The sequence below is a fragment of the Chelon labrosus genome (assembly GCF_963514085.1).
Source record: "Chelon labrosus genome assembly, chromosome: 10".
In the NCBI taxonomy this organism is placed as follows: domain Eukaryota; kingdom Metazoa; phylum Chordata; class Actinopteri; order Mugiliformes; family Mugilidae; genus Chelon; species Chelon labrosus.
In genome coordinates this window covers 22932700-22948292 of record NC_140360.1, presented here as the reverse complement: position 1 = coordinate 22948292, position 15593 = coordinate 22932700, and positions in this window count along the sequence as shown.

Below are 15593 nucleotides of genomic sequence, written 5' to 3'. Positions count from 1 at the left end.
ACATGAAGAACAGCACAAGGTGTTGACCTGGCCTCCAACTTCACTAGATCCCAAACTGATCAAGTATCTGTGGGATGATCCATAGAGGCCCCTCCCCTCAACCCATAGGACCCAAAGGCCCCCACTAACAACATTCTGTTGCCAGACACCACAGGACACCCTCAGAAGGCCCATGTCCATTCTCTGATGAGTCACAACTGTTTAGGAGACACAAGGGAGACCTACACAATATTAGGAAGGTGGTCATAATGCTACGCCTGATCGGTGTATACTAGCTGTGATTTTGTAGCATTTTATCTAATTTCACTGGTTAAGCAACTCAACTCCTCTCTAGTTCTAAAATAAGAATAGCGTACAGACATGAGCGAGGTCTCAATCATCTCATCTCGTTTGTGACAGTAGAGTGTATTTCCCACAGTGTTGGACTATTCCTTTATAACTGCACAAACTGGACAAGATACAACAAAACCCGACAAAAAAGGGCAAGGAAATGTGGCAATGAAATAAACTGCAATGAAAGAAACCGATTTCTATTATCTGAAAATTAAATTAAACCTTCTCTGCCTTTCACATTTCTACAAATTGCTTTACAAAAGCGACAAGTCTGTGCAATTATCTTGGCAGTATGAAAATGTCGCTTATGCATCATTAAACATGGTCACTGATCTAGATACAGCAGGCATCAAGGGATAACAATTTCAGTCCCCGCAGCGTGCACAAACATCTGTTACCCAGCAGCCTGGGAATCATAAATAATGGCCTGATGTTGGGAAATTCACTGATGTAACTGTTTTCTAGAGATATTGAGTAATCTGTGTTATTTTTAAAATCTTTCTCAGTTATATTGAATAGATTTACAAAACACACATTTCAGCTGTTTGAAGCATGTGCACTGACTCACAACGTACCATTACTTCAGCAGGCTGCTCTCAGAACTGAGATCCTTTTCAGTCAACAACATAGATCTAATATAAAACAGAGAGAGGAAGCAGTAAAGAGAAGGAATAAGAAAATGTTTACTGTATATCACCAGTGCAGAGAGGACCTTGTGGCCTGTGTCCAAACTAATTTAATCAATTACAGTAATTTAGGGGGAGGCAGGTTAGCCAGTCAGATATTAAAATGTCAGTGTCTGGATTTGCCGCACTGCCAGCTCCGGGTCAGGAAGCAAGCCTCGGCTTCTAAAATGGGGATGTGAACGTGTCAACTGAACGGTTATTAGGCACCTGCACTGTCAGCCCCCGTGAGCTGCTGATTACAGTCAGCACCCTCTTCCACCCATGAAATTAGAGCAAACCCGCCCCTCTTCTCTAAAACACTCAGCGCGGTTAACCTCCTGACAGCGTTTCATTGCGGCCATCGACGGATACGTCACATGTGGAATAGTTTGGGGTCAGTTGGTGTCTGTTTGGCTCGTAGTGTGATCGGTTTTATCAAGACAGAAAGAAAAGAGGCATCCAGAAAAACTGTTGCAGACAAGATCCAAATATAGAAACGTTGTCTGCCATATCAGCACAAGTGTCTCTTAAAAAAAAACAACTCAAAAATGAAAATTATTTCTCTAAACAGTGTCAGATCCCCTTCTTTTTGCTGCTTCTCACATTCTCCCTCCATGCGGCGGAGGTTATCGATACGCCTACAGTGCATTGCCGGTGTGGATATGCCCAAGCCTACGCCACTCTCCTACTACACTAAATCACACTTAACCCCTTGAGGCTGTTTCTCACTTTCCCTTTAAAGCGGTTGTGCTTTTGCCTCTCTACAGTCACAAGAGCATTTTTTTTAAACTCTTGTTTAGTTTTGTTTTGGGGTCAGTTCTCTGCCCTGTTGTGCCTCAGATGCTTCCTCTGGGGGATGAAGTCTATCTCGCAAGGAGAGATGAAACACTGCAAAGACGGCGAAGGCTGTTCTCCCCCACCAGATCGGCTGAGGTCTGGCCTCTCTCTGTGCCAGCGTTATCACAGCTAAGCCACAGGGCATGTTCTCCAGATTGCCTGGTGACTCACTGGGTTGTGAGTCTCTGTTGCCTGACTGCTCTGTGCATGCGTTCCCCACAGTTCCCTCCTCAAGAGTCTTTGGGGAGCTTCGGTGCCACCACATTTTGATTGGGTTGAGCACAGTATTGAGTATTTATAACAGCCACTGCGACACCGAAGCAGAACACATTGTGTAAAGAAGTTTCAGAAGTTAAGAAATAGCTGAAATCACATTTTTGTGTATCAGTCTGGAGAGACATGTGTGCGAGACATCTGTTCAGTGCGGATGGTTGTGATTGATGATTATCTACTATTCATAATGCACATATGTATGATAGCTATGGGTCCTATAAACAGACATGAATGGCTATTTATGGGTGTTATCTGTACTCTGGTGGAAGTGGTGCGGAAGACAGATTTCACCAATCTGCCTCTGAATCAAAGATTTGCAATTCCACTTGACTCATTCTGTGAAATACAAACACATGGTAATTTAATGAGTATCAGATTTCTATCAGTAACTCTGATGGAAATCTGAACCTCTGAGACTCAAACTGTCCCTTATCTTTCCAGCCGTAGCTGGAATGCCGTGTTTTATTTTCTCGCATGTAGCCAAACATCCATATTTAGTCGTATTAGTAAAGCAGGAAAGAATTTGAAATAAATATCTTTATGAAGATGTTAAAAAATGACCTGGAAGTGGAATCCTATCATGTCCTCTTAGACTTAATGACTAATTAGACCACAGAACGTTGCTTCATTCTCCCCAACAACCAATTCTCTTCCTCCTCTCTCAACAGCTCACTGTTCTCTAATGGACTATAAGAGGGTGGCGTTTCCAGAAATGGACCGCTAAAGCTGCCAAGACCCAGCTGTCTCCCTCTCTCTCTCTCTCTCTGAAATCTGGTTAAACACTGAAACAGTCAGGCATGCCAGAAGCAGTTCTACCCCAGAAGACCTTTCCTTACAGTAATTCCAGCAGGGATACTTGTAAACAAAAATGTTTCTTTTATGTTGGAAGTGGGCGGTATTAATGCATACTGAAAACGCTGGAAGAAGCTGTAGCTCCAGGCCAATAATTGTCTCCCCAAGTCTGTCTGTGGTCCACCACAGTGTGTTGCTCTCTGCTTCTGAGGTACAAAGCAGTATGCCGTGTAGGGAGAACACATTTCAATAATGAACTAAGTTAGGTCTAATGGCCGTTATTAGTTTTCATCCTGCTAACAATTCGATTTCAACTGCAAACTGCGACGAATGCGCCCGTGCCACACTCCACCCTTGGTTTTTGACAATGTTTGTTATTTTGAATGCAAAAAAGACAGTCATCTCCCTCTTTGATGAATGTGTCTCATAACAAAGAGCTAATGAGAAGCATGACACCTCTGTCATTTTCTGCCTGCAGTTTCTTTCCCAGCCTGTCTGTCTGTCCTTCCTCTTAAAGCACTCTATCCCCCAGACGGGGCCTGAGCCGACCCACCAAATCCCCACATTTCTGCCTCACTGCTCCACATTATGCCTCTGCACTCCCCATCCTCTTATCCCCAGCAAACTGTGACATACAATATTTAGTCAGCCCACAAAACATCTCACCAACGCCTCAACTTTACACCTTCAACATATAACTAAAGCGTGTTTTGCTTTCGATCCCAGGTATTTTTCTTGCCTGAGTGGATGGATGCACACGCTCACCATTTGCGAGCCCTCATCTAACTTGATTATATAAAGATTGCATAACATTAAGTTCTCTGCATTGTCTGCGTGCATTAACCAATCCTCACTTTTCATCTTTTGATGCCATTTCCCGAGCTCCAATCATACGACCACCTAATCGCTGAGGGCTATGTTAACAATTTATTTTTCGCCGGCAGCTGCTGAAAGTTTTTCTGAGGCATGTGTACAGGTAGGAACGACCTCATACCAGTCAAGACCTGAATGTTTGTCACTTCAGACGGAGTGTTTCAAAGGATCTCGTTTGGTCCCTGCGGGCTGAGGTGACAGAAGGTACATTGCGAGTGTGAAAAAGGTACTTTAGCTAATGAGATGGAATAAACGGGCCAGACAAACAGCCTAAATGTTCTTTTTTTTTTAGCAGGGCTGATGGTTGTAAAGTGAGGCTGTAAAGATAAAAAAGTGGCAAATAAGATTAAATCATTATTCATTAACACTCTGAAAAATAAAGCTTTCCTCTTGGGTAAAATTTGTGCAGGTGAGAATCAAAATTTTGTGTACTTTTTACATTTTTACAGTGTGCAATTGAGAGCTGCATTTTTTATTATTTTTTTTAACACACAAACTAAATTCACAGAATCAGATAGCTGTTATTGTGGAAACAGAGGAAAGAACTTCATCCTACCTGCACTGTCAAAGCACATCCATCACCCGATTTGTGTTGAGTCTGAGACCTGACTGACGATCCCTTCGTGCGCTGGTGCTTGGGGAAATAGTGTTGCTGGTGGGACCGTGGCTCTTCGATCCGTTGCAGTGACACCAGAGGATATGTATCTAAGACTCCTTACACATAAAGACACCTGGGAATAGCAGAATATAATTACTTTGTGGCCCCCTTTTTTTGTGGAGGAGAATCAGACAGCCACTATTAGCTGTTGGAACAGGAAAAAGTCATTAGTTCATCTCATTATAGTCACAATTACCTGGAGGAGGAGGAGGAGGAGGAGGAGGAGAAGGAGGAGAGGATGATGTATTACATATCACATATCACTGGTATAAACTGTCAGTGAGGCATTTGCATTGTGGACTCATAATAAGATTATTGGCAATAACCTAACACCCTCAAAGTGATTTGCTGAAATAACAGCAGCTGTGATTTGGACTGAGGACTAGAAGTGGCGCTCACAAAACTTTCTCTTACATTAATTCTACTTCGGAAATTGCTCATGAAAAGTGGCCACGCTCTCAGATATCACACATTCATAATGGATGTATGGTGTAAATGCCCCATCCCTTGGAAATATCTCTCTACGCTGAACCCTGTCTCTGAAGACATATCAGTAAATGTTTACAGATCATAACATGCTGTAACGTAGCCGCAGCCCTGTTACCATGGTGTACATGCAGAGTATCCAGTATGCAAATCACTGTCATCTGTTAACGACATATTGTAGAGTGGATGAAAGATCCAAAGTGGAATGATAGCACTTTTTTTTATCACAGGAAATATTTAATCAGTCCTCATTATTCCAACTGACACAAGAGCTGCACATTTGACGTTGCTTTTAAAAGCTCACATGTGGCTATTTTTGTGCAAAATCACTGGCTGGGATAGACAGTAACATAACATAATAATCACATTAGCCATACAATACTCAGATGTAATGATATTAGAAATGAGTTTGCACCGGGAAAACAAATGCATGACAAACTCTCAAAGTCTGACTTACGCTTAGCAAATGTGTCTTTCTGTGCAACAGACCTCAAGTTTGAATATTTTCACATGTAAATAAAAAATACTCACTGTGCTCTGGAGTCAGTTTCTCACCAGCTGATAGTTTGCTGGAGCGGCCCGGTGAGAAGAACGCACATGTGGGAAAATGTGGAAATGTGTTGATGCTGCCTTGTTTAAGTCTGCTCCATGTATGCACCGGCACTAGGCGTGTGGAGTAAGAGGAGGCTATTTGATGATCATGAGCAACAGGCTGCCTCCCCTCACCTCCTTCCCTCCCTCATTCCCTCCTTCCCTCCCCTTTTCCCTCGTCTCTCGCTCTTTCCCTCTCTGACTCTCTCTCTCTCTCGGCTCCTTCCTCCCCCCGTCTTCAAGCGCTGACATCAGAAGTGGGATGTGCCATGATACCAAAAGCTTTTGAGAAAAATCCATGGCAACCACCATCTAAGCAGCAGTGCTTCCCCTTCACCTTTAAACGGGAATAATCACCATCTTTTGATTGTAGATTCACACAAAGCTTTTTATTTGTGCAGAGGGTTACTCAACTGAGGGGGGTGGAGGAGGGAGGGCCGTTGTAGGCTGGCTCAGACTCACCAGGGTGTCCAATTTTAGACAAGTGGTGGGAAATGCTATCATGAGGTATGATGATGAGGAGGAAGGCATGGCTCATACACTGACTGTTTATCACTGCCAGAACAAATGCTGCACTTTCATTTTTTTTCCTTTTCCTCTCAGTGAGTTTGGATGATCTATTAATTACCGAAAGAATGGGACGTGAAACATGTTATTTTTGATAATATTTGAAACATAAAACATTTCCAGTATGAATGCGTAACAAACCATGTGTGGCACTGAGCATTATCTCAGAGGCCTGAGTTTCCCGCATTTGCAACTATTATCCCTTTATTGATCTACCTGGATGGAAACTGCAGAGGTAAATGCACACCGCCTCACGACAAGTCAATATTACTCTGTAATTTTCGCTTCAGTGCCGTTACGACCCATAATTGTGACGTGAAAAAGCCCAAATGTGCGTCATGTTTTTAAGTGAGGCTCCAATTTTCTTCCCCAGTCTGCGGCGTTTGACTACAGCATGTATAAAAAATAAAACTATTTTACAGGCGCCAGAACTGTGCTCTCATAAAGAGATGTATTAGAAGGGAAAGGAAAGGTCAGGTATAATTCCTGTGAGCTATTGTGCCTCGGAACACAGCCCTCAAAGCTGCTGTTATCTGAGTGAATATGGGATTTAAGGATTCTCGCACAGAGCCGGAATGAGAGGCCACAACATTTCTATAATGCAGCATGGTCCCCGTCAAAACAAAGTTAAATGATTATCTTTTGTATGTCTGTTTTGCTTTGACTGATCATACACAGCACAGTGCCAGGCACACCAGATAACTGGGTGATATATGATCATGTCCCGTGACATCAAGATTAAAAAGCACCACCATGTTCAAGACATCCTTCACCCACCAGATAAAGTAATGCAGAGATGTCAGTCTTAAACAAGACTCAGCGGCACTGTGATGGCTGCACCCACAGCTACACAACAAAATGAAAAGTCAGTAACCCCCTGGCACTGACACCTTCAGTTTGTAATTTATTTGCGTACTCAACTAGTTTGCTTTAAATGGTTTTCTTCATTTTACACATTCCATATAGTTTACAGATAAAAGACATGACACGGGTTTTGTTTCACACATTACATTTCTATTTGCAGGTTCACGGCACATTAGTTCTGTTTGGGTGCACACATTTAGTTAACCTTTTTGGGAGTTACCAGTGCTGGTGGGGTCCACTTGTAGCGCTGCATCAGGAGGCCTGGAGCAATATACTGTGAAAGGGTCGGCCCTGCTAAATAGGCTCCTTTGCTGATTGGACTGCACCAACTCCCTGACATCTTAGGGGGAGGGAGAGTTAACTTAGTTTGGCTATTTTGTTTTTCTCCATACTATATAAAATATTGGTATTTCTTGTTACTATTAATACCTTTGTTTGATTAGAGAAGATTTTTCTATTTTATTTATATAGATGTTAATAGTTAGTGTAGTGCATCTCTGTTTCCCCTAGAGTGGCTATGTGGTCTGATCAGCCACTGTATATGTGCCCCCACTGTGGTCATTTCATCAGGTGTTTTTGTAGAGCTTGTTTTGGTCTGTTCTATTTAGTTTTTTCCAGTTACAGCGTGACTTAATCTGTTAATTTGACCTCCTTTATGTTAATTTGACCTCTTTTATGGGCCCAGAACCTTAATTTGTTTTTTTTTTTTGTAATAAAACCCCTTTTTCTTTAAACCACCTCGTGAGTATCCTCATGCTTTGGCCAGCTCAGTCTCTCACAGACGCAGTGGTGTTAATGTCGACATGCTAACACAACCACCATGATCATCCTATGAAGGTGTAATGTTCATCATTTGACTATGTTATGTTGTGTTACGTTTATTATTAAATTTATCACAAAAATAAAATAAGAACAGATTTGTGAAAATACTATCCTATCATTGCATTCTAACAATGTCCGATACATGCAGAGATATTACTAAAGTGGAGGATAAAAGATTGACAGACTAAAGCTTGGTTTACAAACAGACCTACAAAGAGCCTACATTGCAGCCTATGCAGCTGGCCTACACTGTTGCAAGAATTAATACCTGTGCTCTTTGTGTGTCGGCAATTGCTAAACTGTCACTTTTACTCGAATCACTGCAACGCAGTTAAAAAATGAGAGAAGATGCCATAGTAGATGCAGGAAGAAGAAAGAGGAAAAGCTCGGTGCTTGTCTGGCCACTGAGACATTTACATGGAAATGCATCTCTGGGGAGGTGCAGGCGACGCAGAAGCATTAATCTGGTTTACCACTGTCTGTCACAGAGAGCTGAGGCTAATCAAATATTCGCTTTTGCGTTACGGCGTTTGGTGTCATGGCATTTTTACTGTCTGGTTTGAGACAGCCTGTTGTTGTTCATGACAGTCTTAATGTATGCAGATTTTGGCTTGACACTTGAGTGGGCTAGTTTATGGGTGGCACTCAGATCTCCAGATATTGCACTGCAAAAACAATGGGTTTAAATATATTCAGAAATCATGTCAGTAACCAATCCACCTCTGATGTATTTGCAATTCATAGTTCTTAATCACATTACATTAGGATTCAGGCTTGCTGAGTTCCCTGATACAAATCAGTCAGAGATGGAATAGAAAAACATCTGAAAAACATTGCAACTAGGCAGAAGCCAGGCGTGTAAACTCCATCTTTAGTGAAGTATTTCATCAAGTTAGGACTGCCAGTGATTGTACCTTCAGGTGTTCACCTCCTGGCTGCTGATTGCTAATTTCTGAGACAACTTCAGTCTTTTTTCAAGCTGAAGATTGATGTTAGCTCTGACGCTGCAACTGTTTTCTCAGCGGCATCTTTCCACCGTGTCTTACCATTTACAAAGAGATCAATGAAGACTCTTTGATCGCCCGCTGCTTAAAAATCAAACACAACTATCAAAGGCACCTTTTATCTGCAAAACTCCAGAGATGATGATGAACAGCAACAAGAAAAAAGGGGTTTTGAAAAACTTCAGCTGAGTTTCCTGATAGGGGTGGAAACCTAATTCAAGGTTCTGCAAGAATAATGCTGATGTGGCTCAGTTCTGGTGGATGCAGGCGATGACGCTTCAACGGTGAAATGTAACAAACATGTTAGTCTTCCATGTTTGTTGAGTATGCTCACTGCCCCACATAGCTAAATTATTGGATAAAGTGAGTATACTCCAAGGTTCTTGGTCATTTACTCTTACCACATTGTTTAGACTAAATATATCTATTTTTTCTTTGCTTGCAGAAAGTTAAATGAGAAAAAAAAATACTATAACTGGTTACTCTGTGAACATTAAACTATAATTAAGAGACTGTTAGCTTGGCTCAAGGACAGTGGAAACTTCCTGAAGTCTTCTTGTTGCCGTGTAGTTGCCAGGCAACTGAGGGAGACTCCAGGAGGTCACTGCACATAGCAATGAAGAAGCCCTCATTTCATCAGGGTGAAATAAATTAGGTAAAACGAGTTAACTGGTGAGATATTAGGCTGATGGTGGGCCAATTTGGTCAATCTTTGGACAGAGGATGGCTTTGTTTGGTGGTGACAATCATCTCATCAAAATCTCACTGAGAAGCAGAATATGAAGATTTGCTCAAATTGTCAAACTAACACTGTGTTTAAGAGACTGATGAAATATTGTTCAAGAATCCTTAGTTACAATGTAACTTGCAGAAGCACACTGCCTAATAAAATCTAATACTCAAGCCTCTCTGGTCATCTGTCTCAATTACTTCACATCTGACCTTTGCATATTAACATTTATGAACCGCATTTCCCCCTTAATTCCTCACATCTCACTGTATTTCCTGACCAGTGGTGCATTAAAGGAAATATTGATCGGCCATCTTTTCTTTGTTTCCCCATTCCATATCCAGTGACGATTAGTCTTGGGCAAAAGTAGTGGTTGAGCTGAAAAGCACTCAGAAGTAAATCATGACTAATTACTGTGCAGAGTATATTTGCTGTTCAGTGAAATATGCTTTGAGACAATTCCAAAAGGAAATTACTATTTTACAGTTTCTCACTGAATTCACTGAAGAGCCGAGGTCTGCAGAATAACTCCTTATGTCTCTACAGTTTGGTTTGGACAGGTGCAGGATGCAGCTGTCGGACCCGACTCATCATTTCACTCAAAGTGAATTGATGTGGATGGCAGGTTCAGGCATACTTTCCTGTTCATTGAAAGGATGTGTAGCCACAATAAATGCAAAGACGGACCCACTAAGTTCCTAGAAATGAAAAAAAATTGATTTTATAAACGCTTGTGGTTCTTGCTAACAAAGCCTATGTCATGGTCTCAGCCTTTTAACACTGAACTGGGATTGATTGAGCTCTCATAAGGAGAATAATCAGAGCCATCCAGCCACTGTTTGGCTCCAATGTTTCAGCTATGACAAGAGAAAGAGAGGAATACTTTGTGGGAGGCATTGTTTGAATATCAAAAGGGCCCGTTCTTTATTTCCATTCAAACAGACAAAAAAGCACTCACTCAGATAATTTCATTGGTTCAACAGCCACTCTTCCCTAGTGTTGTCCTCACAGCAACCGAAATGTCGTTTTTGTTAATAGCAGCTCTTGTGCACAGTTCATGCTAGTCATGTGGCAGTCCTGGTGATATTCATTTAAAACATGAGCTATAGAGTTTAGACAGAAGCCTTGAAGCTAACGAGGATCAAAGTCATTAACCCCTTGATTTTACAAATCTTAATATATTGGATTTGAAATTACTGATTGTGTTTCTCATAATGATGTTAAATATCTACGACACAGTCAGTCTCTGATCATTTCAGATACTGAGTGTAGGAGGGATAACTGAGACTGATCATCTAATTTTCTCGTCAGCTGGCCTGTTGTGGTGGGAAAAGCATGTTACTTGAGCAGTCGCATGAAAAAAGGTTGATGCAACAAGAGCATTCAAGTCCAACCTGCTCCAGTGACTACAGGACTAATATAACAGTGGCTTTAATTCTATGGGGTGACTCAGCAGTGGCAGAAGTGCTCACATCCTTTACTTGTGTAAGAGTGGCCATACAGCAAAACAAACATGTGAGCAAAGGTCTCCCATTAAAAATCCTAAGTACCCTCAGAAAAACTGAGCAATATATAGATTTATATTATTGGACTTACACTGCTGAGACAATACAGCTTACAGCTAGCTTTTTAGATGGTTTTAAAGCTACCATGTGAAAACCTCTGTCTGCTTCTGGCAGAATAATCACACAAAACTTTAAGCTAGAGTGAGATGTTTGCCTACGGTTACTTCCCTAGCTCATGCAGCTAGGTCAGCCATGTAAAAAGCATCACAACTAGTTCACCAGCAAGCAAAATGTCACCAGAGACACCAGGTCTCGGCTTCAAATCATGTTTTTCCAAACTTAGTATTTTGAGTGTGTTCACATAAACAGCTATGGTAACAAGTAGTGCACCATCAGCACTCGCCATGGTCAAAAAACACTTCTCACCCTCAGTGGTCGTTGTCCTGACTACATAGCAGAAGGGATAAGGACCACCAACCAAGTTTAAAACTTCTGAAAAATGGAAACTGCAGCAGCTCCTGTTAGAAAGATGAAAAATGTTAATTCAAAAATGCTCAAATCGTGAAAGCCATCAGTATGTTCAATTCATTTAACCATCTGTAATCATTCAGTAAAGCCAATTTCAACAGAAAGTTTTGATTATTTTCCTGCGAGTCACCGGGTTGTTATAATTCACACACTAAGGAGTATATGAGATTGACCTGGCACCTGTGGTCACCATCAGTTAATCAATTCTGTGAGGACTGGTCAGGGCTTGAATGTAACAGACGTTTATTTATACATCAAACTCCCACAGTCTAAGTTTAAATGCCCTTTGGTATTTCAGTTCAGCTGTTAGCTTCTTCTACCCAATGTTTAATTGGCATTTCAAACGTTCACACTACTATTTGCTTCTATGATGATATATTGCATGATTTGACATTTTTGTATCTACAGGTTATTTAAATAAAACTATCAGAGAAGCTGGTCTTGGTCCAATAATGTTGGGAACAGCTGGTTTAATCTTTGATTAATTTTATGACTTTAGGAAGGGTGGATGGATACAGCCATAACGTGGTAAAGTCACCACAGCCCACACTTTTATTTGCATCACATTTAATCTCATTTAACACAACGGTTCGCTTAATTTAGGTTTTTATTTGATTTTTAAACCACATCGTGTTATATGGGGTGCAACCATTAACGTTATGCAGTTATCGGCAAGTTAGTTTGGTTTGGTTTGCATTAATCTTTATTTCTTTATTTCTTTGTTTCATGTTACCTGGTTACAGTGTTATCTTCCTGGTGAGTAACAGCTGTGGAGCCTGCATAAATACAGAAGCCAGCTCATTGAGCTGTAACATGCTGATTTGACATGGGGGGAATTTGAGTGTAGTTGGTGGATTTACTTTGTATTTAGTTGTGGTTTACTTTTCTACCTTTTATAATAATAATAATAATAGCTTGGACTTATATAGCGCCTTTCATAGTACCCAAGGTCGCTTAACAATGGGGGGGGGGGGGGTTAGGGGTCAAAGGACTTTGTGAAAAGAAATGTTTTGAGGTGCTTTTTGAACATGGGCAGGGACGGGGCAGAGCGAACATGGAGTGGTAGAGTTTATGTTTCATTTGATTTTGTTTCGTTTGCTCAAGTCAGTATTTAAGTCTCTCTGCGTGTCAGTTGGTTTGGTTTACATGCAGACTTGTGTGTATTTCATATATATATATATATATATAGACATTTTTATAGGCCTATTTAAGTTTGTAATTTGGTATTTTTTTTGCATTTTATGAGTAAAGAATCCACTTTTTCAATCATAAACATCTGTGTTCTTGTTGCCTCCCTGCTTGATCCCTAACATAAAGGTAAAATTAAAAACAGAAGTATGAAAAAATCCAAGCCCAGCAGTAGATATGGCACATTTTATGTTTCAGAATCTCTCTGTTGGTATATGAATGCAAAGGTCTGGAAAATCGTAAACAGGTGCATGATTTTCAGTATCAGTCAAAAGCACAACACCACAACGAGGCTGCGGTGCCAAAGAGACACAGCTGTGTCTATTTGACTGAGCTCAGTCAAAGCTTTCTGCATTTTGATTTGAGTGCCTATATTGTAACATCTCTGAGAGTTAGAAGATATAACCTGCAATATGTGTGTGCGTGCTGGAATCACAGAAAGAGAAGTATATGCAATAACGCAAGACCACGGAGCGTCAGAGTTATAACACAATGTATGACAGTGAGAAGATGTGTGGGTGGTATCTGTGACCTCATCCTATTCCTGACAGCTGCTAGGTCACAGTGTTTGTACAAACAACTCACCGATCATGCTATCCACAACCAACAGCTGCATATCAATCATGAAGGTATGTGCCTTTGCTATACGAGGCCATAGAAAATCGTGGCAATCTATAACATCTGAAAGATGAATTTCTTTCCCTCAAGGTACAAAGGAAATCTTTCATATATTAAATGTAAGGAAAAAAATATCAATGTTTGATTATTTGTGCAGTGACACACTGTAGCTGGAATGATGCCGACACCACTCATTTTACTCACCCTCCAGCCCTTGAGATGTTAAATCATCCACCTGGATGCTCTAAAAATGGCATCTTCCAGAAGTAAACCAGGGAAATATTTGAAAACCCTTTTTTTGGCAGATACGGTGGTCCATCTGTGCTGTGAACCAGTTTGGATAGTTTCTAAAATATGAGCTAATTTTAACTCCTCTCAAAGTAATGGTTTATTGAGCACACTGCCGGCTCAAAAGGTTTAAGAGCAGCCAGATAACACTGACTGAAGCTGAGCTGATAGATGGAGGTGTGGATGGTAGAAAATATGATCACTCACATGAATCAAGGGCATGTTTTTTAAATGAGCTTGATCACTTGTAGAGCTGTATATCACACGAACAGACCTGTTATGTTGACAAAGATTCAGACGAAAATAATAGCCTCTCTCACGATCCCAGCTATCATGAATGTAGAAAATAGTTATCGATATCAAAACTGTTGCAGTCTTTAAACATGTCTATAAGGGCTGTAAAGTTGGACTTTTAAACATGAGGGCACTTTTGGAACCAGCCTCATATGGCCATTTGAGGAACTGCTGTTTGGTTGGTTGGTTTCCTTTTTCACCCTCGGTTGCTGCCGTTTCCTAAAATATCAGTTTTATCAAAGTGAACTGCAGTATTAATATAATGATATACACCAATTAGCCACAACATTGAAACAATGAATAACATTGACCATCTTGTGACAACTGAATGTTCTGCTTGGAAACTTTTGGACCTGGCATTCATGTGGAGACATGTACCACCCACCTAGACCAGACCAGGCACCCCACCCCACAGCAATGATACTCCTTGATGGCAGTAGCCATCCCCAGCAGGATACAGCCTGACACAGACACACACACAAAAATGGTTTAGGACCAACTATAAAAACATGAAGAACAGCACAAGATGTTGACCTGGCCCTCCAAATTCACCAGATCCCAAACTGATCAAGTGTCTGTGGGATGATTCACAGAGGCCCGTCCCCTAAACCCATAGGACCCAAAGGCCCCCACTAACAACAAATGTTTTGGAGGCACAAGGGAGACCTACACAATATTAGAAAGGTGGTCATAATGTTGTGCCTGATCAGAGTATAAATATAATATTTTTTAATAGAAATATTAGCATGAAAAATTAACAACCACAAGATCATCTCTGTCTGAACAAAAAAGTGATCACCTTCTGCCATCATTTATTAACGTTTTTATCAGTTATTAAATTGTATGCATTAATTAATTATTAATGAAACCCCAAATATAAAAAAAATGGAAAAATAAACAACAAATATCTTCAAAAATCTGTTCTATTGTAACATACAGTACGTATGATATCTGGACACTGACTCTAGTAAAGAATGCTTTCACAATACAGAAAACTCCCACAACCAGAAGCAGTGCCCCTGCTGTTTGGTCTCACAGTATGACTAAGCACAACTGTGTCTCCTCTCACCAACACTGGAACATTGTGTTAGCCAGGTAAACAAGCCGCTGAAGTAGAAAAGAGGAAGTTTACCAGCTTGTATTTTTCTTTGATTGGGTCTTCAGAAGGAAATCAATGAAAGGATGAGGACACTCCAAGTAGAAAACTGTTCACAAATAGCACTCTCCTAGAGTTGTTTTGATTTTTAAATGCGAGTAAAAGTACTCCACACCCTGTCAGCCGCTCCCGCTGTGATGTGGTAAAATGTGTGTGTAATTTGGATATCAAATTTAACTTGACAAGATGAGAGGAGTGCAATACAGCACAGGTCTTCTTGATTCGAGAGAGTTAGATGAAGGCTTTGCTGTCTCTCAGAGAGGACAGCAGAGAACAAAGTGTTCATGATGCAGGTGACAGCTTGATTGTGTTCTGGCTCCCCTGCCACCTCGGGCAGACACTGTTTGTGTCGTACATGTCAAGGATATAACAGTACATTGCATAAAACATTAAGCCTGTGCAGCAAGACACAGAGATCATCTTAATGCATCCATCTTCTGCAGAGGTGTCCTACCTGAACATTTGTTTACCTTTCAGTCCTGTTAGCCGTTAGCTAATAATAGCACTGTGACCGGTGAGCT